The sequence below is a fragment of the Rhipicephalus microplus genome, chromosome 2, assembly GCF_043290135.1.
Source record: "Rhipicephalus microplus isolate Deutch F79 chromosome 2, USDA_Rmic, whole genome shotgun sequence".
NCBI classification, from domain to species: Eukaryota; Metazoa; Arthropoda; class Arachnida; order Ixodida; family Ixodidae; genus Rhipicephalus; species Rhipicephalus microplus.
This window is the reverse complement of record NC_134701.1, coordinates 159,237,882-159,263,868: the sequence shown is the minus strand read 5'-3', so window position 1 is coordinate 159,263,868 and position 25,987 is coordinate 159,237,882. Positions and strand designations below refer to the sequence as shown.

The window sequence follows — 25,987 nt, the reverse complement described above, 5'->3', positions numbered from 1 at the left end:
ATGTTGTTCGGGAGATACTGCCCGTTACGCCTGACGCGGGACAAGGTTAGACCAAGAGGAGCTTAGCTACTGAAAAACGGAAGCAAGAAGGAGAATAAACAGTTAGTGTGAACACGCACAACAGGAACTCACGCCCAACAAACGCTCGTAAAGACTGGTCGTCTTCAAGTAGAACAATAAGGAAAAGGAGGAGCCACTGGCTATCCTGCCTCCCTTTTACACCGAGGGGGAATGTATTCTTCTTTCAAAACTCCAGAAAGCTTCGTGGGGTGGCATGAAAAAACACTTATGCTGAGGTGATGTAATATAGCGGTTAGCAATGTTTGGAACAGGCACCTACCTAATTTAGGTACAGTAGCTACAGAAATCAGCAACCTATATAGAAGAAAACACTTGTAGCGTTCACGACGCTGGTACAGAAATTTAACCAGCGTCCCCACCTTGCTTTCCGCTGGCGGCATTTAAGCTTGAACGCCATCTTTTAGGGGCGAAGCTCTTAATTGTCTAGGGCAGTCCCGCGTCCCTCCGGCGTAGCCAGAACAGCATATCCACAGACAGACAGACAGACAGACAGACAGACAGACAGACAGACAGACAGACAGACAGACAGACAGACAGACAGACAGACAGACAGACAGACAGACAGACAGACAGACAGACAGACAGATTCACCCTACTCTGGGGATATGCTGTGATTTTTGTAATGACCTTGTCATCGCGTCGTTCCATTCAAAGATCCCTATCCTCCGCAGGGAAGACGGCGCCTCGCTTAACCGTCCACCACAGCACGGACACGCATTCTTACATATGAGAATGACGCTCGAACTGTAGGTTGACACGCGCAAAGGTGGGGTAGGGTGCGATACCCCTACGGACGTATTTAGAGCTATATCCTATACGAACGCAGTGACGGGAGAACCTTTATTCTAAAGCGGCTTTAAACGACTGACAGCAAGCAGAACGAACTATATGGAGAAGAAGAAAAAGAATAATAAATCCATTACGTCACTAATGTGGCGGCTGCTTTACAGCGCATATGCGAGGGTCATCGTGAGTGACTCGATATAGGAGCCGTCGACAGCTCATTCCTACTTTTCACCTTCTCGCGTGAGCGACAGCGGCCGTCGGCAGCGTGTCTGCACCCGCATGACCTCGACGAGGCGTCGGCCGCGATTGGCGGCTCGGCACGGTAGAATATAGTAATACCTGTACGGATCTCGCAACCTGACTCTGCTCCCGTTATTGCCCTGTCGTCTCATCACCTGATTCGTATTAGGGTCTGCCCCATGTCATGACCTCCATGTACGGCTTGTGTGTGCGCCCGTCTAGAGGTCCAGACAAAGTTCACTTTACGTCTGCGTACACATAGACGAAGTAAACGTTATCGCCCCACTCACGCCCCGATCAAATAAGCCCCCGAGACACCACAGCACACGCGCACCAACAAGTTCCCAACAAGCGGATCCTTCGCGTACGTCGGCAGTTTCGTGGTTTCATGGGGCTCGTATATTGTGTCACACGTTGCGCCGCTCCCCAGCCACACGCAATGTTCTTTTATTCTTTTGCGTTATCGCTTGACGTCTCGTACAGAGTCGGCCGCTTCGACGGGAGTGACAGCCGAGGCCGGTGGCCGATCAGCGGCGAGTTTTGCCATGGTCTTTGTCTCTGGCTTGTTCGTTGACCAAGCCGGCTAGGACAGGAAGAGAGAGATGAGAGGGTGCGGTGAGATCGACGGTGCAGTGGCGTAATACTCGTTCCGCCTCTAGATGGGCTTATGTAAAACGAGAACGACGGAGGACCTCGCTTGCCTATCTGTCTTGACCTCCATTCGCACTCTTATGGAAAAACAGCGTGTCGATCGTTCGCGGAGTATATGCGTACTTTTTTTTGCGCATTCATATGGAAATCGAGAAGTTGCGCGAAGGGGTAAAATATGCTGCGGATCTGTTTCTATATGGTCTGAATTTATTATTGCGGCTTCTCTCTCTTTCCTGTCTACCTTTCTTCACATCGCAAAAACTTTGAAGGTACTGCATCTTGAATGTTGTATAACGAAGAAAGCATATATCGAAGGTAATTACGGAAACAATGATGGAGTGCAGTTAGTTTAATACCTTCACTTCTGTGTTTGGCTCGCCTCCGGTATCACGTCGCTGAATTGCTTGCAAATTGCCTTCGAACAAGGGAGGAAGCTACCTGTGCATATATATTTGCGAAACAGTCTTACGTTGAAGAATGTTTGTAAGCGAATATTTCAGGCCTTCCTGATGCTGGACATATATAGCTAGCGAAGCCGTCCGGTGACTGGCAAAAATAAAGCTCTTACAGCCTTGCGAATTTGACTTTTTCTTTTTGTTCTTTCATTTAGTCTTTTTTTAGCTTAGTGAAGTCTACCAAATATGCAAAATACGAAGTTTACTTGTTAAGACTGCTTATCGCTGGTTATCTGGTCCCGCAAAGTCAACGTACCTCCCCCCCCCCCCAACCATTTTAGCCAATTTCAATTTCTGCTGTAAAACTTGCAGGCAAGTGGCAGTGTCCCACGTGTGCGTATATGTATTTGCGGGATTCTCCCGGTACACAACAATGCCACACACACACACACACACCGTGTGCTTGACGATGTGATTAGACGAGGTTATTCGAACTGAATAAATTTCACCAACCAAAAGTTATCAAGATTGAGGATGGTTCACCGTCGACATCTCGATAACAGGTCACGCCACACATCTTCAGCTTAGAGGTGTTCTTGCACCTGCTGAAGGTGGTGTAAAGTTGGTGAATAGCGTCCTCATCGAGGTCCTATTACATTTGGTTCCCATATTAACTTATTTCACGTCTCATTCTTCATATTACATGTAGAATGCCGTGCCACCTGTGCTACGAGATGACACGGAGCCTGCTGTCCTTTTAGTTCACACCTCCCAGTTCTTGTCGAGTGGCATACCTTTACTTTGGAAACGTTCTGCTAGTTAGAGGTTCCTCTCAAGTTTCAACGTGTTTACTCCGCCCCCAGCTGGCCCACGTTTTCTTTTGTTTTGTTTTTTCTACGCCTTAGTCAATGCTCAAGCTTGACGCCGGATCAAACGGAGCAGGTAGCATTTACCCTCTTCATATTTGCATCACGTCTCCGTTACACTTCTGCCAGCAAACACAAAGAACCACAGAGAGAGATCGAGAAAGAGAGAGATAGAGAGATTTTAGCGCTTCAAGCCGGCAGCACTTTACGACTCACCGCCGCGCGCGCGATACGCGTCGGTCACCGCCATTCTAAAGCGCGACACGCAAAAGGGGCGAGCGAATTAAAAGACGCGAAACTTCCCACGAACGACCGAGCTTGACTGCGTATACATAGACCACCACCTTTACAACGCGAAAATGAGAGGCGCGCGAGACAAAAGGTTCCTTCCTCCGTCTTCGTGGGAAACGGCGATCCAACTGTCTTCCTTCTCTTCCTCTATCTCTCTTCCCCCCCTCCGTACTCTGTCCGTTATCTCGGTCCGCCGGGGAAGTCTGACAAAGCGGGTCGAAGGACGATAGCTGTTTTGTTCTCGTAGTGCGTCCCGTCGCGAGCCGAGGAGCGTCCTCGCTGCTTTCGCCTCGACCTTTGCAATGGACTTCATCCTTGCGTCTCTTCTTCCTCCTTATGTATACGCTTCTTTCATAGCCTCCGCAATATCGTCGTTCCATTGAATGGCGCAGTTACCTGCAACGAACAAGTCGGAAGCAAAAAAAAAAAAAAAGGTTTATAGCCGTTCGCAAGAACAGCCTGGCAGCGACTATCGTATAATTAGACGCGGAGGACAATGGAGCGAAACACGTCGCGTACGCCTATGAGAAAAAGAAGTGCAATTTCGGGCTCTTATCTACAGCGAAGGAAGTTAAATATTAACAGTAAAAATGGGAAGCTAATGGTTATTAACTTCAGAAAGTATAAACTCTTCCCCCCCCCCCCCCCCCAATCACAACCGGTGGCAACCGAACCCATGGTCTGCGCATTAAGCCTTCGAAGCTACAATATCTGATCAGCGTTGGTAGAGCCGTAGCACGCGTATAATGTGAATGTTGTTGGTTCAGGCACTCCCGGTAGCAAGGTCCTTTTTTTTTCTTCCCAGTTAATTAATTTGTCCTTTATTCCGTAATTGACACAATTAAATTGAAAGCCCCAAATACTTGTCGCTATGTTTTTTTGCTTCATTTGCTGTTGCCTTACAAATAGTCCTATTCAACAACAACAACAACGACAACATCGAAAACGGGCTCGACCCATGCTCAATCCTTCGTTTGATCATGATAGTTTGATCTATCTATATCACTCTGAAGGTCTAGCTTCTTTGGATTGATATGTAAAGTTAGTTTCACCTCGAAACCCGGCTGATTTTCCCGTTGTCAAACTGCACGCAACAACTCGGCCGATATATGCGTCCCAGCTGGCCTTGGATGAGGCACCGGCTAGAACGCCTTCACGTGTTTTGTGCTTGCTTGGTCCCCCCGTATTACGCGCCAATTACCGAAGGAGCTGCAAAGTGTTGAGCTATGGTGTTTACGTGCTTAGACTTCCTTGAAGCGTAAGAGAGAGAGAGAACTTGTTTAAAAAAACTAAAGTCACAAAGGTCAGTCGACCTCAGGTGCATGCACTGCCTACTTCTATGATGTCAGGAAAGGAAGGCACGCTCAAAATGCGAACTCGAGCAAGTGCGACCTGCACGGGACTTAATTACTCAGGCATCCGACTTCATTAGTCGGCGGTGCGTGATGACCAGGTATTCAGGCTGCGAATAAAAAAGTAAAAAAAAGAGCACGCCCCCCTTGAAAGTTCGTTGAGTAACCGGTTTTGAGCGAACATCATTTTTGCAACAAAAGGACCTTATGCCTGGCCAAGTTGTCACGAAATCGCTTTATACGATATAACGGTTTATCAGAAGTTGTTTTGAAGTCCATTTTCTAGTGATGGCATTTCGGAGAGGAATATTTGGAGTGCTTGGCATGACGTGAACACTGTTTTTAATTCGGTGTGGAAACTTTATTCAGAACAGTCGGTACAATATGCAACGGTAATTCTTACCTTTTTTTTCTCAACACACTAAAACGGCAAATGGTGCTGTGATTGAAATTCCTCAAATGTCTCAAGCTGCTGTATCGCATTTATTTATTTATTTATTTATTTATTTATTTATTTATTTATTTATTTATTTATTTATTTATTTATTTATTTATTTATTTATTTATTTATTTATTTATTTATTTATTTATTTATTTATTTGCAATTTAGTCGAGGCTCCTTTACGAAGCTTCATAGAATTAAGGGGGTCAAATTGAATACGCCAGGAAAACGCAGTACCATATACTAGGAGAGACATTAAGTTGTTAGAAGCTGCATCTGGAGAACACAATTTTGATAATAATTGACAGCCGCTCGCTACCGTCACGTCGCCACTGTATGATACGGTCAACATTCTATCGCTGCCTGTATTAGCTGCAACACCACAAACCTTCGTCCTGGGGTTTCCGCGACCGTGCAGCAGCGTCGGCAAACGAATAGCTTGTGACCGAACAATTAATCGCAATTACTTGCGGCATTACCGTTTAAAGCAAGGGCAATGATAGGTGTGGGCATCTTCTATCTGTTGTTGTTGTTGTTGTTGTTGTTGTTGTTGTTGGTGTTGTTGTTGTTGTTGTTGTTGTTGTTGTTGTTGTTGTTGTTGTTGTTGTTGTTGTTGTTGTTGTTGTTGTTAGGGAACACAAGACTTTTTTATACTGTGTTGACACTCTTAACAAGCGTTAGGATGACTTACAAGTGTAGCGGTTTGGGCTAGTTGGTATCACATGACGATAGTTATAGCGTGAGAACAAAACGACGACAAAGGGGACAAAGCGGTCGTCTCCTTGTCCCTTTGTCGTCGTTCCGTTCTCGCGCTATAACTATCGTTAGGGTGAGTCGCAATAACTATTTTATAGAGTCTCCGCATTTAATATAAGCGCTGCTTACAACGAGTTTCCTTACTCGCTTTTTTTTTTTTTCGTGATAACGACCACATAACGACGCTGCAGGCTTCTTTACCAACGCCGTTTTGTCATAGCACGAGGAATAAATATTCAGCTAAACGGAGAGATAACGACGCCCTAATGAAAGTATAGGAGACACCTACAAAGCGACGTCGTCGACGCGGCCCCGTGTTCCGGCAGCCCGTCGCGGCACCGCCCTTTCCACCTGCGGGCCGTAACAATCTTGACCCGTTGACGTGCGACGCCCCTGTCTCGCCCTTATCTCCCTTCCCTGTCAAAGCGCTCGCTTGAGGTCGCGCACACTCGCAAGCACACGGTCGTCCGCAAGGACGGGCGCGCGTTACCACGTATAAGGAAGCGCCGGCGCGCGCCCTCCCACACGAGTGTGTACTTTAACCTCGGCGTCGCTTGACTTCTTCAGCGGCGGACGATTGCGCGGAAGGGTGTTTTCCCCTTTTGTGTGGCGCGCGCGCTTAACCGGCGATGCTCGGACCGCGTACGGCCGGCGGCGTTTTATTTTGGGCCCCACGCGAGGGTCGGGCTTCCCCGAGTTTGACGCGACCCGCGCGTCGCTAATCCGTCGCCACGGCCAAACAGGAGCGTGCGAGAGCTTTATGTTAGCGGGATTTGTATACAAGAGCGTCTATGGTGTCACCGCTGCGGCTGCTCGAGCAGGAGCTATATGATTTAACGCGTAACCCTCGCAAGCCCGCATAAGTGCATAAGCACGCACGCACGCACGCACGCACACACACACACACACACACACACACACACACACACACACACACACACACACACAAGTCATGTACATTTCTGTGTGATTAAAAATGAATGTATAGGTTTCCGTTGCAGGTTGCTACAGCGATCCCCTGCTATAGGGCCTAGAAAATACTGGCGCCATACCAATACTCTCCCGTTTTCCGGTCATTTAGCGTTGCTGCGTCCAATTTCGACGTCCTGCATTGCGAAAGCGTGGACGTTTGAAAGGACCGTGCACCAGAATAAGTGAATGCGCATTGGGCGTAGGTTCCCTGTAGAACTCGTGCGTGTTTTTTTTTTGAACTGTTGTTGTTGTTAAGTAACAACAACAACAACAACAACAACAACAACAACAACAACAACAACAACAACAACAACAATCTGGTGATGATGGTATGAGTCACTGCTAAGAGGAGAATGTGCAGAGTTAACCGGAGGACCCAGAGAGCGGCGCAACGAAGACTTGGCGCGAGAGACTCCTTCCTGCTTGTGGGTGGTCTTTTCCTTTTGTCGCCGTCGTATTCGTGACAACGCTGTACGTCTCTTTATATAGGAGCGAGAAAGGATAACTCTACTGGATTGATTACCAGGATCCCAGCGATGACACCTATAATGCGCGAGCGCGCGCCGTGTGAAACCACGCGAAGTAATACCGTTGGCTTTTCCTACTGGCTGCGAGCCAAACGGCCCTCAAGGTATTGTATAACAGGTGATGTAAACCCATTGGCGATACCTTCCAAGAATGGTGTGAGCGGGCAGCTTCTTCTGGCTTGCAACGTGGTTATCCTTTGTTGTTGCCAAGTGTAATAGCTTTGTACGGTGAGTCTGTTTGGTTGTCACATGGATGTCTGCTTCACTTAATCAGGCAAACATTTATTTCTTATTGTAAATACCCACAGATCTACTCAATTGCCATGGTGGGTTATGGTGTTCTGGTGCCACTGGTGTAGGTGGTGATAGTGGTTAAAAGAAGAATAAGGCGCTTAATTTCTGCATCCCGGTAGGGGGATTAGATGTATTTATTCGCTCGATACCAGAATTATACACCATGCTGCGAAAATAAAGGAAAAAACACTGCGTGGGAATTAGGCCCGTAGCAAGGGGGCCGCCTGCGCCTCCCTCAACCCTGGCTACGGCAGATCCCACGTACTAATTCGCAGATCTTACGTACAGTGCGAATCGATCATACGCGATGCACGAATGAGGAAGGTTGATATGTCACTTTAAAATCAGCACAACGTTACGAGGCGGGGATCAATTATGTCGTACATGACTTCGATGTCACGATTATTATGTTTGCACGTGTCATTTACAATCGTCGTATATTCACGTCACGTGATGCCAAATTTGATACATGTGGAGCTATCGAAACGGAAGCGAGCGCCTTATGAGCGTAGCATGTAGTCATGCTTTACGTCATGTACACGCATGCTATGATTATTATGTTTGGACGTGTCATTTACCTTTGTCGTCTGCTCACGTCACGTAATACTAAATTTGGTATATGTGTAATTAGAGAAAAATCTTCGGTCACGCTACGAGCGTAGGATGCAGTCATGTTTTACATGCCACACATGCCGTGATTATTATGTTTGGACGTGCCATTTACCTTCATCGTCCATTCACGTAACGTAATACCGAATTTGGTATATGTGAAGCTATCGAAACGGCTAAGAGCGCATCACGAGCGAAGTATGTTGTCATGTTCTTACACTACACGCATGTCATGATTACCATGTTTGCACCAGTCATATACCTTCGTCATTCATTGACGTCACGTAACACCGAAATTGGTACATGTGAAGCTAGCGAAACGGACCTGAGCGCATCATGAACGTAGCATGTAGTCATGTTTTTACATGACATTCATGTCATGATGTTTACGTTAGGGTCTGTACCTTGTGTTCGCCATGCAGTGGTCATACGATACCAGTTTTGCAACGCGTCATGTGAACGAAACTACTGCAAGAGCAGCAAGACGATGAAATGTAAATCAGGACATTCATGACATGCTTGTCATGATTTTCATGTTATGACTTCTCACTTATGCTCTTTATTCAGTCATGTTATGCCATACTAATTTTGGTTTCGATACTAAAATCGAAACGGCCAGGAGAGCTAAAAGTCGTAGATAGATAGATAGATAGATAGATAGATAGATAGATAGATAGATAGATAGATAGATAGATAGATAGATAGATAGATAGATAGATAGATAGATAGATAGATAGATAGATAGATAGATAGATAGATAGATAGATAGATAGATAGATAGACAGACAGACAGACAGACAGACAGACAGACAGACAGACAGACAGACAGACAGACAGACAGACAGACAGACAGACAGACAGACAGACAGACAGACAGATAGATAGATAGATAGATAGATAGATAGATAGATAGATAGATAGATAGATAGATAGATAGATAGATAGATAGATAGATAGATAGATAGATAGATAGATAGATAGATAGATAGATAGATAGATATTTCAACGTCGCCGAAGTTTGCTAGGAAATGCTCACTTATAAATAGTGAAAATACGGGTTTTTCAACACCTGCAACAGGTACCCTCCCTCTCCACCCCCCTCCCCCTCGCCCGAAAATATTCTTTGCTATGGGCCTGGCGGGAAGAGGGAGAGGATAAAAAGAATTTGTATCTACGCACCACGTGTTCGCACGCGGCCTCCAAGGCAGTTGTTCATTCATTATGCTACCATAAATGAAAGGGCTAACTCCAACTTGTGAAATAAATAGCGCAGCACTTTTTCTTCCGCAACACGCAGGTTGTTGAGTCTCTTGGTCTAATTTTTTTTTATTGTGCGCGCGCGCGCGCGCGTGTGTGTGTGTGTGTGTGTTTGTTTGTTTGTTTGTTTGTTTGTTTGTTTGTTTGTTTGTTTGTTTTTTTGTTTGTTTGAGCGAAAGAGAGGGTGTGTGCGCGTTTAAATGTCTTGGGCGGTTGAAAGTTTTTGACGAGGGGTGGAATACCCGCACGCACGCACGTATACACACACACACACAGACACTCTGGCGTCATTATTTTTCTCAAAAACTCGTTTCCGACAGCATACTTTAAACGCGCATTGTTTGGTGCGAAGGAATTATCTACAAGGGCAATAACCATGCAAACGAAGTCGATGTCTAGCGCCGAGGAGGTGAACATCTCAGTGCCTTTGATACGGTGCCTCACTTGATTTAACGCCATACACGTACGTCTTCTGTGCTTAGCGTCGCAGCTGGTTAAGAAACCATTCAGTTTCGTTATATTGTTTTAACTTTCAGTAAGCGCGATTGGTTTACGTAGTCCTATACAAAAACATACCGAAGCATATATTCAAGATCATCTAAACGGTGCGACTGTTTAGTGCTATACTTTTAGCTGAAAACTTTGTCAGTGGCAAAGTCCAGAGTAATCGTGCATATGTGCTACAAGCCACGATGGACAACAAGGAATGCTTCATGAAGATTACGATTCGAAATAGTGCGCGTGTTCTTATTGCTTTGCCATCTTGACTGAAATACCCTATGTACATTTTGCAAAATATATTTCTTTCTTTTGGTCATTCTCTTCCCGTGACATCTTGGCGGAGGTACTAACAGGCGAATAAGCAGCCTGGACTTCGACTCCACGCGAAACGGCTATCACCTCGGAATACAGATGCCTCTGGACCACGCCATACGTCTCTTTACACTTTTGTTTTCTTTCTATTTCACCATTGTCGATTGGGTTCCACGAAGCAGCAGTTTGCCCTATCGAAAATAATACTCACAGATATATATTCGATTCGGCATCGGCAAGCGCGGAACGACGCGTCTCCATGGAGAACTGCTCGATTGACTGTGAAGGAGAGAATAGAGAGGAGGTCACGCAGAGAGAGAGAGAGAGAGAGAGAGAGAGAGAGTGTGTGTGTGTGTGTGTGTGTGTGTGTGTGTGTGTGTGTGTGTGTGTGTGTGTGTGTGTGTGTGTGTGTGTGTGTGTGTGTGTGTGTGTGTGTGTGTATTGCTCATGCTGTAGACACTATGGCAACAGTTCGTTGAAGTGCGTGCGTGACAACGTGAAGGCGTCGTTGGTCGGCGACAAGCAACGACTTCGCTGTCACGCGATGAGTTATTGCGGTGTCGGAAAGACTCACCTGCAGCAGCGTGCCGCTGACTGAAACCCTGGCGGCTGTTCACGTGCCGAGGGTGAAGGAAGGGGCGTGTTTCATTTCGTCGTTGTCCTCGTGGTCATGAGTTTGTAGCGTGATTTGTTCGCATTGTAAATTGACAGTAAAGCGCTCATTGTTCTTTACGGGTTTAAAGAAACAAAGGGGAAAAACTTTGTAACGCGATTGAGGCGAATAGGACGCGGACAAGGTTTGGGCAGCAACAACATTATTTCTTAATCAAATAGCTGCGCTTGGTACTGAGAGATATCAGGAGAATTGCAAAACCTCAGGTATCGGGAATGAAAAAAAAAAGGATTGTGTAAGTTCCCCTACTATCATCATCATCATCATCATCATTAGCCCGGCTCCCACTCCGGGGCAAAGGCCTCTCCCATGATCCTCCAATCAAGCCGGTCATGTGCTGTCTGCTGCCACGTTATATCTGCGCACTTTTTAATCTCGTCAACCCACTTAGCTTTCTGTCTCCCCTTCGGGCATTCCGCTTTTTGGGAATCCAGTCATTTACCCTTCATGAGCAGTGGTTATCCTGCCTACGCGCTACGTGCTCGGCCCATGTTCATTTCTTCTTCTTGATTTCAACTATGATATCCTAACCTCAGTTTGCTCCCTGACCCATTCTACTCTTTCCTTGTCTCTTAAGGTTACACTTATCGATTTCCGTTCCATCGCTCGCTGCTTCGTGCTCAATTTAAGCTGAACCCTCTTTGTAAGCCTCCAGGTTTCTGCTCCGTAGGTACCGGCAAGATACAGCTGTTAAGTACCTTCCTCTTGAGGGTTTGTGGTAGATTAGCTTTCATAATTTGAGAATGCTCGCCGAATGTGATCCACCCCATCTTTATTTTTCTAGGTATTTCACTCTCATGTTTTGGCTCAACGCTTACTACCTCCATTATAAGTAGACATATTCCATTACAGCTAGCATCTCTCCACCTATCGCAAACAGCTATATTCTGCCGATAACAGCGCGCGTGTGCTGCCGAATATGACTTAATTATCTCTCTTTCCTCTCTGCTCTCTATTTTTCATCTCCCCCATCCCCCTCCCATGCGCAGGGTAGCAAACCGGCTACCTATAGGCTGGTTAACCTCCCTGCGGTTCTTTTCCTCCCATTTTTCTTCCTTCCTTCTGCCGAGAACAGCGGCTAGCCTTCGTGATGATATAGTGTGCGCTGTCCAGTTATCACGATTGACAGGCGCACACATCCTGTTCGGCAGCTGTGCGCATTTATGCATACCTGCCCATGGTGATAAGTGGACAGCGCGCACTATACCATCGCTAAGACTTGCCGCTGTTCGGATTTCATTTGACGCAGATAGTTCATTACATTAGTTTTAAGCATATTAGCTTTCAGACCTACTCTTCTGCTTTCCGTGTCCGGTTCACTAATCATGAGCTGTAATTCGTCCCCTTAGTTACTCATCAGGGTAATGTCATCAGCAAATCGCAGATTACTAGGATACTCTCCGTTACACCTTATCCCAAATTATCCCCTATCTAGGACCCTGAAAAACCTCCCATACGCCACTGCTGTTACGTTAGGGAAAAAAGAACTAGATTGTCTTAAAGCTGACCTTTTCGTCTCATGTGTTAGGTGGTCAGGAGGTGTGCAAGATTGTACGCGAATGATGCGCACTCATTAAAAAAAACGAAGAGAATAAAAAGAAACTGGCGCTGTTGCTGTCTCTCCTGTGTCCGTGTTCTGTTTGACAGTACATCTTGCTACATAGCTACAACCACAAGCAACTAGCCCAACTGTCTACGCGTAATAAAACAAAACTTGTAGGCTATAAATTCTTGAAAGACGAGCGCGCGCAGGGCGAAACGATGTAAGTGAGAAGATTTGGCTGGCCACTTGTTTCGAAGAGTTGGTTATTCTCAGCATCATCTTCGTGGCCATTTATTTCCGATGTCTTGCAGGCGTGGACCTCGATCGACAGGGAAACGCATCAAAACACTGGACGATTGATATGTGGGGTTTAACGTCCCAAAACCACCATATGATTATGAGAGACGCCGTAGTGGAGGACTCCGGAAATTTCGACCACCTGGGGTTCTTCAACGTGCACCCAAATCTGAGCACTCGGGCCTACAACGTTTCCGCCTCCATCGGAAATGCAGCCGCCACAGCCGGGATTCGAACCCGCGACCTGCGGGTCTGCTGCCGAGTACCTTAGCCACTATAGACCGCCGCGGCGGGGCCAAAACACTGGACGAACGAGTGATACGCACGCACACGTACAAAGCACCCTAGAGCTGAAATTCAAAGGCGCGCTATACCATAGACTGGTATAGAAAACTGAACCCTGAAGCGCAAGAAAGAGCCGCTTTGTAGTGACATTGAAGACGAGTAAATAATTAGTCGACGCTCTTAGTGCGTGTGGGCTCACTGAAGCTCAGCTTCTGCGCAGCTCTCTTCAAACAGGGTTTCCTACAAAAATTACAATATAAAACTGCGGTGTTGTAATGTATAAAAACAAGCCGGCCAGCTCGATAATTATGAGTTATGTATAAGGATTCACTCGCCCAAGCTCCTCAATTTACAACAGCTTTCTTACTTAGCCGACGCCTCGCCTCCAACAAAATATTACGTTACAAATGTGACATTTTGGCATGTAAAAGGAGTACTTCTGTATCTGCGTTTAAATAAATAAAGTTGCTTCGAAATGAATGCGTTGCATGCTGTTTTAGTATTTCGTTGTTTTCGATGCACAACTAGAAAATTTGAAGTGCGACCAAGGTGCACTCTCTCTCGTGTGTAACAGAACTTAACAAAAGTGAGAACCAATCAACGGCAATAACATTGCAATAAAACAAGGCCTCAAGAACGTCTGAAGCCACAATCGCAGTGATGTGACATTATTGTTTCGTCATTATTTATCATAATCATCTTCTTGGGGTCAGAACGATCGCAGAGCCACCTTCAATAGCGGCCACGTCAGAATTCAAGCACTCCATTTATAATCAGAATAGTAAAAAAATGTCAAACTCTATCAATGTAAGTGGCTATCACTAGACTGCGTTGTCAGACTATGCAGCTAAATTTATATTTACAAAGAGCTGGTCTGGCATCTTTTCCTCATTGTTCTTTTTGTGGAGTAAATGAGTCAACCGAGCATTATCTCATTTTCTCTAATATATACTGTGCCTTACGAAAAGCGCTTGAAGTGCTGTTTTTCGCCTCCTTAGATTAGATTTGAATGCGCTCAATGTACTTTCTTTTGGGACATTGTCTCTTGGCCACAGTGACGGGAAGGTTACTGACGCACTGCGGGAGTTCGTCAAAGGTTCAAAGAGATCTAAGCGTCGAAATCAATCCTTAGTCCTATTTTTTTTTTTACTTTTCGAAGTTTCTTTTTTTATTCGAATTCGCAGTTTCATTACTTGTGTTCCACTATATTACATTTTATTATGTCATTATTTGATTCCTCATGTTTCATCTTTTTTCGTTGCTTTAATAGACCAATCTTAAGCTTTTATTAAAGAATTCTACTATAAAAAATTGGCAGGTCCCACGTACCTTGGGAATCGACAATATGGGAAGCATGCGGAGGAAAGGTGACTGTGTTGTAATTTTTTTCATTTAGCGACACGCCATGGAATGACACTGAACATTCGTTTAAATGTTGCACGTACAGTATTATGTTGAAGAGTTTCAGATGTTCATATAACCAGTTGTTTTCACTTTAGCAGCGATGCCAGCAGGAACATGAGTATTAGCAACACCAGCAGCGATAAGCTGATATAAAGCGCTGGTGCTCGCGAAGATGGCAACCCTGGACACAGCTGATCAACTTCAGTGGATGGCACCAAACCACAATAGACATTAACCCGGCGTGTCGGCTGTATCTTAGGAGTACATATACGTTTATAAAATTGGATATCCAGCACTGCAACCACAATGGACGTTTCACGAAGATTATTAGGATATATTTGAAAAGTAGTTATAATGAGACCTGGCGTGGCTCCGTATTAGAATGCTTGATTGCCACGCAGGAATGCTGGTGTTTGGTTTCTTCTGGGACCCTGTCATTTATTTCTTGCAATCATTGGGTCCACGCTGCCGATCTGAACCTTTTATGAAAGCTCACACGTCAACATTTCCCATGTGTGTTTGCATGAGTTCGTGGGTAGATACTAAGTGTCAATCACCTGTGGCACATAACCGCATAGCAGTGGCACATTCCCGACGCTGTCCGGCGGAAAGTGTTTCCCGACGTACGCGACGGGATAGTGACACTATTCATGTCCTGACCAGGGCGTCTTATTTTCCAAATCATCTTACTCTCCCATACTAATTTTGGTTAACACCAAGTTGAGGGGATGATCAATTGAGCAGCCAGACGTATGCGGATAGATAGATAGATAGATAGATAGATAGATAGATAGATAGATAGATAGATAGATAGATAGATAGATAGATAGATAGATAGATAGATAGATAGATAGATAGATAGATAGATAGATAGATAGATAGATAGATAGATAGATAGATAGATAGATAGATAGATAGATAGATGTCAAAAGTGCTTGCTGTGCGCAAAGAAATGCTTCGTATTAAAAACTATGCGCTTCTTGCCCAATCCGCTTCTTGTATGTCAGCGTGGGTGTGTGCCACACGTTCACGGGTCTACTCTGCTCTGTACTCTACACAGAGCCGCGGCTTCAGATAGTAACCAAAGTATTAAACTCTATGGCCTTCAATTACGTCGTCAGCATCGACGGTCACGGTTCAACAGCGCATAGCGACCGATGATGCCCGCACGCTCCTCGCACGATAGCGGGGGCGACGCCACCTCTTTTCCTCACTTACAACACATACATCCCACCTGCAAGCACGTGTGTTGGGCTACCTGCGTTCGATTGCACAAGCGCAATCCTCCCGTGGGTCGCTCGGCCCTGCCGTTCGCGGACCGCGACAAAGGCACCTCACAGTGCATCTGTTCTGCTTATCTATCGTTCGCTCACCTCCTTCGAAGGCTGAAACAAATGTCCACCACTCAGCGACGCCGCCGACACCAAATTGACGCAACGAGGTCGCGGCGTTCGCGCCTTTGTTGTGGCTGTATGCGTGAGCCGGGCCCTTTAGCGCGCCCACGACGCCGACAGGAAAGGGAGTGCGCGATACGCACAACGTCTGAGCCGCGTTAGTTAAGTGCACTGATGCAGGGGCATACGTTTTTCTCGCTGATGTGTTGGGCTGGCATAAGAGCTGTTCTGAGACTTTATTATTAGCTTGTTTGCCTCTTGTTTCGTCAATTGATTTGTGTTCGGGCTAACGTTGGTGTAAGTGTTGACCAAACAGCAAAAATCAGGCTTGACATTTTTTTTTTCTTCTTTTAAACTTTGTGAATAGAGCACATAAAGCAGGCGTCGTGCGTTCAACAAAAAGAACACGAAGTTCGAGTTAAACGAAAGAAAAAAAAAACGTCTTCATATTTCCTTTTTTTTTTTCGAGAGGTTGCCCTTAGATTATGGTTCCCAAGCCTTGAGAGACGTGGACCGGCACGCAGCATGCGAAGTGGGCTATAAAATTGCGAAGAGCTTGCAATAGCGTTTCTCGTCGCTTCGTAACCTAAAGCTTCCTCTTGTTGCCTGTAGTGAAGTAAAACTGCATTTCTTTCAACATACGTGAAAGTGACGTGTTTCGTAGCTCTCTCACTTATGTAGACATACTCGAGAGAACACGGGCACTTCGATCACAATCGCAGGGGAGAACAGAGGAAACGGCGACCCAGTGGAACTACGTGCAAGGCAACACGCGAATTACGAGTTCTCGCAGAGTGCTGCACGGTACTGCACACCACTGCGGGCGCGTTTGACGGACTCTGTTAGGTTTGACTGGACGACAGTAAATGCGGTGTAGGAGCAGACGTCCCGCATGACATCACGCTGCGCGTTCTGCACAAGCCACGATGTAAGAACACAAGCTTGCGAAATCACGCTCTATGTGGGCAATATTGCGGGTGATAGTTTGCGCGCCTTCTTTTCGTGGCCATGAACTGATTTACACGCCACCAACGGGCACGCAGTACGCCTTATGGACTTAAACTCAACGTCTTTGCTTTTCTATTTGAATGCAGCACTGCATCAGGCTGAGTGTGGGCAGGCGTAAATGTGCCGACCTAAAGGTCGAACAGCAAATCCCCCGATCTCTTCTCTGCGCTAAACTGGGAGCTTAGCAGCGGAATACTGAAAGGAGAGATCATATCAGCAAGTGGTGATTACCGCGCTGATACGTATAAAGACCGTACATATATCATTATTTTGACGACGTGCAGCCCTTAGGCGGGACTGAACGTCCACGTTTATAATTTTTCCCCGTTACGAATATGAAATTCACCCTGCGAATGCGCACATTAGTTGGTGTACTGCAGCTCCGTTTCAGGCCACTGTTTGTACACACTGCAGTGTACCTTCAACACCGATTGGGATCAGGTTAGGCAGAGTTAGCTGGTTGTGGCGCAACGAAGCAAATGTGGCGTGTGTCGCACGACGGTGTCTACACGTGCGTACAAGCATGAACCTGTGGCTTTGCCGTAAGTGTACACACTACTTGTCATGCCTTTGTCGTACACTCGCTTCAACAGCGTGAACGTGACAGCGGTACACTTATGCAGATAACACTGCTTGGGGCCGCCCTTTCACTAGCACGTCAAAAAAGAAAAAGAAAAATTAAAAAACGATGGTAGGAAAGAAAGGAAGCAGTGCTATAAAAATAACCGTAAACTTTTCCTCTTGTCCAAACCATGGTGAAGAACAAAAAAAAAAAAACGAAGTGAACTGTAGTGTAGGGACCCTTGGGACTTGAAATAGCCTAGTTCTGAACACTTTTTTTTAAGCTGCACGCATATGCATGTAGTAGTAAAGGTCGTGTGAAGCAATGCAGAAGGCGATGACCGAGTGAGATTGTGAATACAAGAGTAACTCACGATAGGGGAGGTAAGTGCATTACAACGTAGAGGCGTGGCACTGTTTAAAATTGCACTGCGCTGTTCTGTTGCTGCCCAGCGAGTGAGTGAGTGAGGAAAGAAAATGTTTTTGCTCATTTTGGTGAGTACTCTCGCTATATGTATACCTCCCTTTGAAGAGACACGTCAACTCTTTTTTGGTATAGTATAGTCTCTTCTAAGACTATTGGCAGGTGAAACTCTCCAAGAGAGTTAGTGTTTATATTTGAAGATTACATTGCAAGGCATAAGACTACCTAACACTAGTCCTATTTTTTCTATTCTTTTTTTCTCAGAGAAAACAGTTGCAATCCACATAGTCAACCCAGCACTCCACTTCTGGGCACCTCCAGCTCGAATCATTGAGAAGTCTAAATGAATGAGCCACGGATTGACACTGATTCTTAGTGACAGCGCACACACAGAAAGCTCCCAAATGCCTTCAGTTCGAACGGGTAAAGCAATTTAGTGAGCGCCTGCCGGTAGGACGAAGCTCTATCCGTGATTTGGTCGTCGGTAATCCTCGGTAAGCTTTCGGAAACCCAGCTGAAAGAAACCAGGTATAGGTTAAAGGAATTGAGGACAGAATAAAAGTACCACGCCGATGATGGTGGTACTTTGTGTCTATAGCGATGATGACAATGCATATAAGCACGTTAACTTGTACTGCTCTCGCCGAGAATTTATTGGCGGCGTATGCTATAGTTCACAACCTTTACCTGGACATGAAATAAAGAAGCAAAAAAGCAGCACAGTACCAGTGCACACTTTCCTACACTCCTAAAAAATGCTAGTAAAAGGTAATAACTGTGGCACTTATTACACAAAAGGTACACTTACCACTTTTTTTGCTAGGATTTCTTTTTCTAGAAGTACAGGTATGAAAGGTAGTAAACGCCGTCATTACCTTTTAATGTTTCGGGGTGAGCAGACGTTGCTACTTGCGTAGGTAGGGGGCGAGTTTGTAAATGGTAGGGCCTCCACCGGCCGTGGTATGCCACGCTGTGATTGTGACAGTGTCATGGAAAATTGAGGCTGAGTGTAGTTTCCTCAATTATGTTGAAATAATATTCTTGCACTCATGGCACACGTATATGAGTGTTTGAGTGCTCCTAATGTAATGACAAGCTTTGGAAGGCAGCACATCCAGAATAGTTTGGATGGCCTATGCCGTTTGCGGAGTCTTCAAATGCGAGCGCTGCTCTCGGAACACACGGAGACAGTGGGCACGGTTGGGTAAACCAAAACATCGTGTAAATTTGCTCAACTACTTTTAAAAAGTTGGCTATATCGCCAGCCGAATCAAATACGTCACTAGCGACACACTAAAACAACTTCATACAATGTTCCAATACACTCGGTCGACATAAATGCAGCCCCGCCGCGGTGGTCTAGTGGCTAAGGTATTCGGCTGCTGACCCGCAGGTCGCGGGTTCGATTCCCGGCTGCGGCGGCTGCATTTCCGATGGAGGCGGAAATGTTGTAGGCCCATGGGCTCATATTCGGGTGCACGTTAAAGAACCCCAGGTGGTCGAAATTTCCAGAGCCCTCCACTACGGCGTCTCTCATAATCATATATGGTTTTGGGACGTTAAACCCCACATATCAATCAATCATCATAACAAATGCAAGGTAACGCGAAGGTGACGTCGTCGATGTTCGACTCACAGCGAGGGACCCACGGGACACGACCCACGGTTGCCGCATCCCGTGGTCCCCCGCCAGGAGACGACTACCCACACCAGCAGCCGTGCGCCAAAGGGACCCGTTCATGTCTTACGTGCCGCAACCTAGCTGACCTAGCATCACCGCGGGGCGTCACTGATGGCGCTACCACGCTAACCATGACGATGATTAAACCGCACGAGCACTGCGCCGCCTTCCACTCGGTGGTTATTAAACCTAAGTGCGGCGTGTTCACCACAAGGCAAAAACGACTTTACAGTGGGTGATAGCACTTCCACAATTGCATTAAACACTATCTATCTATCTATCTATCTATCTATCTATCTATCTATCTATCTATCTATCTATCTATCTATCTATCTATCTATGTGTCTGTTCTTTTTTCCGGAAAATCAGTTGCGAATCGATGTTTGCCTCTCTTGCCTGTTTTTTTTTTTTTTTGATAACCACTATTCTAATTTATTAAGTCAAGCGGTACAGGTCCGCAGTTCCCTTCTGTTTCATTTCTTCACGTTTTCTGCGTTCCTACTGCCTCTCGGTGCTTTCCGTTTTGGCCGCCTTTCTCAGAGGGCGGTTTTTATTTTCGTCGCTCCGGACACTCCCGCGTCCCGGGACTATCGGTACAGCCCCGCCCACCGATCACGTCACCACACCAAAGCTACTCCAGTATGCGCCAACAACATACTCCCGGCTGCCTAATGCGCGAGGAGCAGAGCGAAGCTCGAGCGACGACGAGGTACTGTTCTGCGCAGTACTATACATTCCTTCGTCCTTTTGTTCGTGCAATGTCAATTCATTAATTTTTTCTCCCAATTTCCTCGCTTCTTCGTTCAACCGATCTGCAGAGACCCCGCTCTTCTTCCTCTTCGTCCTCGGCTGTCGTCGTTAAAGACGACGTCCCTCGCGTGAATAAGTGATGCAGCCGCTGGAGAAGATCCGATTGCGCACCGTGGTATCGGCAGCGCGTTGTACTATTCACCTTTTCATAAACGCCTCCCTGGGCGCTGCCATAGCCCTCCTTGGGCTGTGCAAATCGGCGCGTCCCCTCGAAAATGCACTGGCAACGCTGCGCCCTTAGCCTTTGTACTCCCGCGCACAGCCCATCATGGCGGTGTGTTTTTCCTTCCTGTGAAAAGGTGTATACTGAGAGAGAGAGGCGCGTGCGCACTTCGGACGCCTTCTGCGGTGTAAAGAACACCACGCACCCGCGCACCCGCGCATATATATATATATATATATATATATATATATATATATATATATATATATATATATATATATATATATATATATATATATATATATATATGCATATCCCCATACCGCTTTTGCGCGGCCGGGGTCCTCGTCTCGTAACGACCATGCGTCCTCGAAATTCACGACGTGCGAGCTCGTCTAATTTGAATTGAGCACAACACGCGAGGACAAAGAGTGAGACCGAGATGCACTATGTGTATACGGTGTACGAACAGAGAGGGCGAGGCCAGGTTTTGTTTATAAGGCAGACGACCGTGGCCCGCGCTGACGCGACGTTGGCGTTATTCAATCGGCCGGAAGAGCTGGCCTGACTTTCCCTTTGCCTTCTTCCTTCGACGCGCGTCTTTTGTCGATGTGATACGCAGGACAAGCGAGGACACTGCGGCGGTATATTGCGCGTAAGAGCGCTTTTATACAATACATATGGGCGCCGCCATATTCAGTCGATATTTTATTGTTTTTGTGTACTGCAATATGAATTAGCAAGGCCATGACGCATCGCATGGATTAACTCAGCCATTTTCAAGTGTATGCGTCAATTGAAACACTTTTCGTCTAGTTTTTAAGTATGCAAAACGCAAAGGCTAACAGCCCAGCATGGCGGTACTGAAACTCCTGCCTAAGACAGTATAGATACTGGTGGCGTAATAGGTAAAATAGTCTATACAACATGGTAGGCGCCAGTGGTCGCGGAACTACAGCGTGTGCTGCAAGCGTCTGGGAAATGCAGGAAGCAGTAGGGATCGTGACACTGACGGACGAGCATGGGCGTGCTATAGTGCGTTACTATAAGTGCCGGCTCTGACATAAAAATTACAGATAGCATACGCTCAGCTTTTGCTCTTTCTTATCTCCATCGGTTGCCTACTTAATATACTGGTTTGCAAATATACTTGAACTTTTTTTTAATTACTACTGCTACTTACTTAATATAACAGTGGTTTACCGCAAAGCGTACGAAGCACACATTTGTGTATTGACTAAAAAATGAGTGCAGTTTCGTTGATCCAGCTATACCTTCGCGAAGTTTTTCGTTCAGCGGATAAATAGGTGCGTGGCAGCTTCTTTTATTTATTTATTTATTTATTTATTTATTTATTTATTTATCTGCTACGCAACGAGTGCGCTTGTGTTGGAACTGTGAAATGATACTTTATAAGTCGTGATTGAATGTGACATACCGCCATTCAGACTGCCGATTATGTCATTTACTATTAATAAGTCCTATTAAAAACTTTTCCTATCTATCTATCTATCTATCTATCTATCTATCTATCTATCTATCTATCTATCTATCTATCTATCTATCTATCTATCTATCTATCTATCTATCTATCTATGACAGTATCAAGGAAAAGTCTACCTTTATATTTCGTCCTCCCCAAAACTCATTATGCGAAACGCTGATTCTGTATTTGAAGCATTTTACCATCACCGCGGTGAACTCTCATGGCCATGAATGTTAACGGCAGCCGCACTGCGTTTCGATGTGACGCAGTCGCCACTTGGAGCTTTTGTGGTGCATATATGCGCATCTGCTTCCGAGAAGGGTATCAGCGTAATAAATTCTACGCTCTGTCATAATGTACGGTCCTTCGGTCTTCAATGCAACCGCTCAAACTACGCTTTGAGATGATGAAAGACTATCTCGGTTTTTGTTTACCGAGTTGGCGTTGTATGTGCAGCGCTTCGTTTTGTGCTTTCAAAATGTCGACGCCGTTTTCGATCAAGATCCAATCACAAGAAGCGGCATAACCTCCTATGCTTCATTTTGGAACTTCTGTCTTTTTTGCAATTTTTATATTTTAACATGACAATCGTCTCTAGTTTCTTATTAGTATCATCTCATATATTTAGTTCTTTTTCTCTTTTTGTCGTAGCTTTTGGTGTCGAAAACCCACTTTACAACAACAACAAAAAAAGATAAACATAAATAAATGTAAGTCTGATTGATTGATATGTGGGGTTTAACGTCTCAAAACCACCATATGATTATGACAGACGCCGCAGTGGAGGGCTCTGGAAATTTCGACCACCTGGGGTTCTTTAACGTGCACCCAAATCTGAGCACACGGGCCTACAACATTTCCGCCTCCACCGGTAATGCAGCCGCCGCAGCCGGGATTCGATCCCGCGACCTGCAGGTCAGCAGCCGAGTACCTTAGCCTCTAGACCACCGCGTCGGGGCAAAATGTAAGTCTAGTGACAGGACTGTTATTCCGACAGTATAAATGATGAACGAAGTCGTACAAAGAAATCCTTGGTCGTAATTAATAAAGAAAAAATGAAAGGGTGTGGGAATGTGTGATTCGATTGAATGCATCGTAAATGACTCTTTATAGAAAACGCGGTTACCACGTTGGCGTCTTCGTACGCAATCGTGTTTTCTTTTATTTTTCCTTTTTCGTGTGTTTACCCTGCCAGGGTAGAAGAAAAGCGAGTGAACAATTTCTGGAATCGCCAGTCGCCTCACCAATTTCCTCCATCTATTCGGGTAGCCATTCGTGCGAACCAAATAATGCATATAATGGTTTTCAGGTCAAAGTGTAGTTCCAGTGACCTCTTTTTCGCATTGTTTGTTTGTTTCGTAGCCTACTGAAGCACTACGAGGTTAATAAATGATGCCTGAGGTAGCCTTTACACCGAAAACCTCCATTCTTTTTTGATTTATAGGTTGATGGCCAAGTTAGAAGTACGCCCACTTACAATATACAATGCGGCGTCGTTGATATATAAGGATGACTGAAAAATACCGTTACGCCAAAGAAATAGCCATAATTAGTCTTTAAGAGAACAACATGAGGTACTTTTTTTTCTTGAAAGGCCATGAAATTCGGTGCGAGATCACAAATTTACTTCTTCACCATGCACGTGAACCTTGGTCTTTGACACATCCAGGGTGTATTCTCGATAAGCGTATAAGACAGCGCTTTGTTCAAGGAGGATTTAAAAAAAAAATGCTGGAGTGGGAATGATTGCACAGAAGTGAAGCCATTCCTCTGGCAAGATGGCGGCTGTGGCGGCCATCTTACTAGGGGCATGATAAAGTATCACCGTTTAAAATTAAGCGTTTTCCTCGCAAGCCCACCGAGTTTAACATGAGAACTTTTTTCGGGTCACATAGTGCTCCAAGAGCGTCTTACAGTTGCTAGTTTTCCTCAGTGAGCCTCTAACTGGAGGCAAAGTTCTTTGAAGATTCCGTCATCCATACTCGTTTCTGCGTGTTACTCCGTCGGGAACGACCATCTTTTAATATAGAACTAACGCAGCATTTACAGAACATATCAAAGCCTCTTGTTCTTCAAGTGGGCACTATCAGAAAAGGGGGTGCTTCCGCCATCTTGGCAGTGGCGAAAGCTGGCTTCACTTCTGCTGGCAAGGCATTGCGGGTGCTTCCACTGCAGCAATCTTTCTTTAATTCTCCTTGGTTTTGTTACAGCTATAGATACGTAACGCGATACTGCAGCGAACAGGACACCAACCGGTTTTTGGCATCGTTGTTGGCGTTGTCAGTTTATCTCTACTTGTCAGTGTCTTGTTCGCCAGTATCATCTTACAGGATGTATTCTGAAGACATTTTGTCTCATGGTGACATTTTATTCCGTTGGGAAATTTCGTCCCATAGGAAAATTTTGCCCAAAGAGACATTTTGACCCCAGCATGGCTGAGCGATTAGATGGTTCCCGCTTCGCTACCGGTCGTTGATGCAGCCTCCTTCGAAAACCGTTTGACGACGCGAAGAACTTGGAACGCGCTGGAACCTGTGCCTTTTCAATGTCCGAAATGGTGGTACCCTATACGTGCGGGGGACAGCGATTGCGTGGTGCAATCATTCAGAAACCATATTTCGGCAAATGAAGCATGGGACACCAAGATTAGAAAAAAAAATAAGTTTTATCTCACTGACTGAGAACCACGAACTTTATATAAATGATATCTCTGCTAGAAAACGTCAACAACGTATTAGAATAAGATAAAATTCAAAGTGCGTTACGCTACAAATGGCTTGCACTGACGTCGCCAAAACAGCCGCGTTGTAGCACCAGCATGGTGGGACGTGAACTTTGTGACATTACGGTATAGTGTTATCCAAACACTGCTCGATGGTTCCTTCGTTACTCGTGCACAGGTACCCAATACTGTTCCAGTGAGCTCGTCATCACACTGGAGCAGGTTGATTGCCGCGTGACTATACACTGTCTTGACGTCATCTAAGTCGCCATGCTGGAGCCGTTTTGTGCGTTCATAACGTCGCGTCCAAGCTATCAACTTATCGGCCAACCTTCTGAGTACCGTCTTCCAATTCATGCCGGTATATCTGGAACGTGGCCCCGCCGCGGACAAATCTCGGCTTCGGCGGATGCATTTTCGATGGAGGCGAAAATGCTGTAGGCCCATGTGCTCAGATTTGGGTGCACGTTAAAGAACCCCGGGCGGTTGAAATTTCCGCAGCCCTCTATATACTACGGCGTCTCTCATAATCATAAATGGTGGTTTTGGGACGTTAAACCCCACATATCAATCAATCAATATCTGGAACGTGTTAACATGGTTAGGTAGATGAAGGTACATGCATGTTGTGCATGCGTTTATGATAAGTGAATTTATATGCTTGTATTGCTCAAGTGAAAAAAAAAAACACTTAAAGGTGATGCGCCCTTCCCGTCCACGTGTTCCTCTGTGTTCCTGCATTGTCGTTTTTTTTTTTGGCGCCACGTTCGCTACTAATACTAAACATACCCAACAGCGAGTAGCACCAAACCATCATTCTCACAATTTTCGAACTATCTCAAAAAGTTTTATCTATAAGACGTACACAATCAGGCAGTGCTTGAGACACGGTGACGCTATACGCCGCGACACACGTTGGCAATAGAGGGCCCAATGTTGTCGAACACTGATATTTACACGTGATCAAGTCTTTGCCCTCTCGAATCACGGTGGAGGTTGCACCGTCTCAAGATCATTTTCGACATCGTTAACAACCACAATGAAGTAGACTTCCTGGCCTGCATGGAATTTAACAGGTCACGACCTACCCGAACAAAACATAGAAATTTCATTTTGGTACCGCAATGCAAAACAAATGCGTACAAGGGTTCTTTTTTTTTTATATATAGGATGATAGCTGAGCGGAACGGGCTACCACATGAGG

General features: G+C 45.6%; 1 protein-coding gene across 2 annotated transcripts in view; it reads left to right on the top strand.

Moving 5' to 3' along the window:
* Positions 1-25,987, top strand: part of LOC119169696 (dual specificity tyrosine-phosphorylation-regulated kinase 4-like) — a 245,065-nt gene that overhangs the window by 160,241 nt on the left and 58,837 nt on the right. The gene's annotated exons all lie outside the window — the stretch shown is intronic.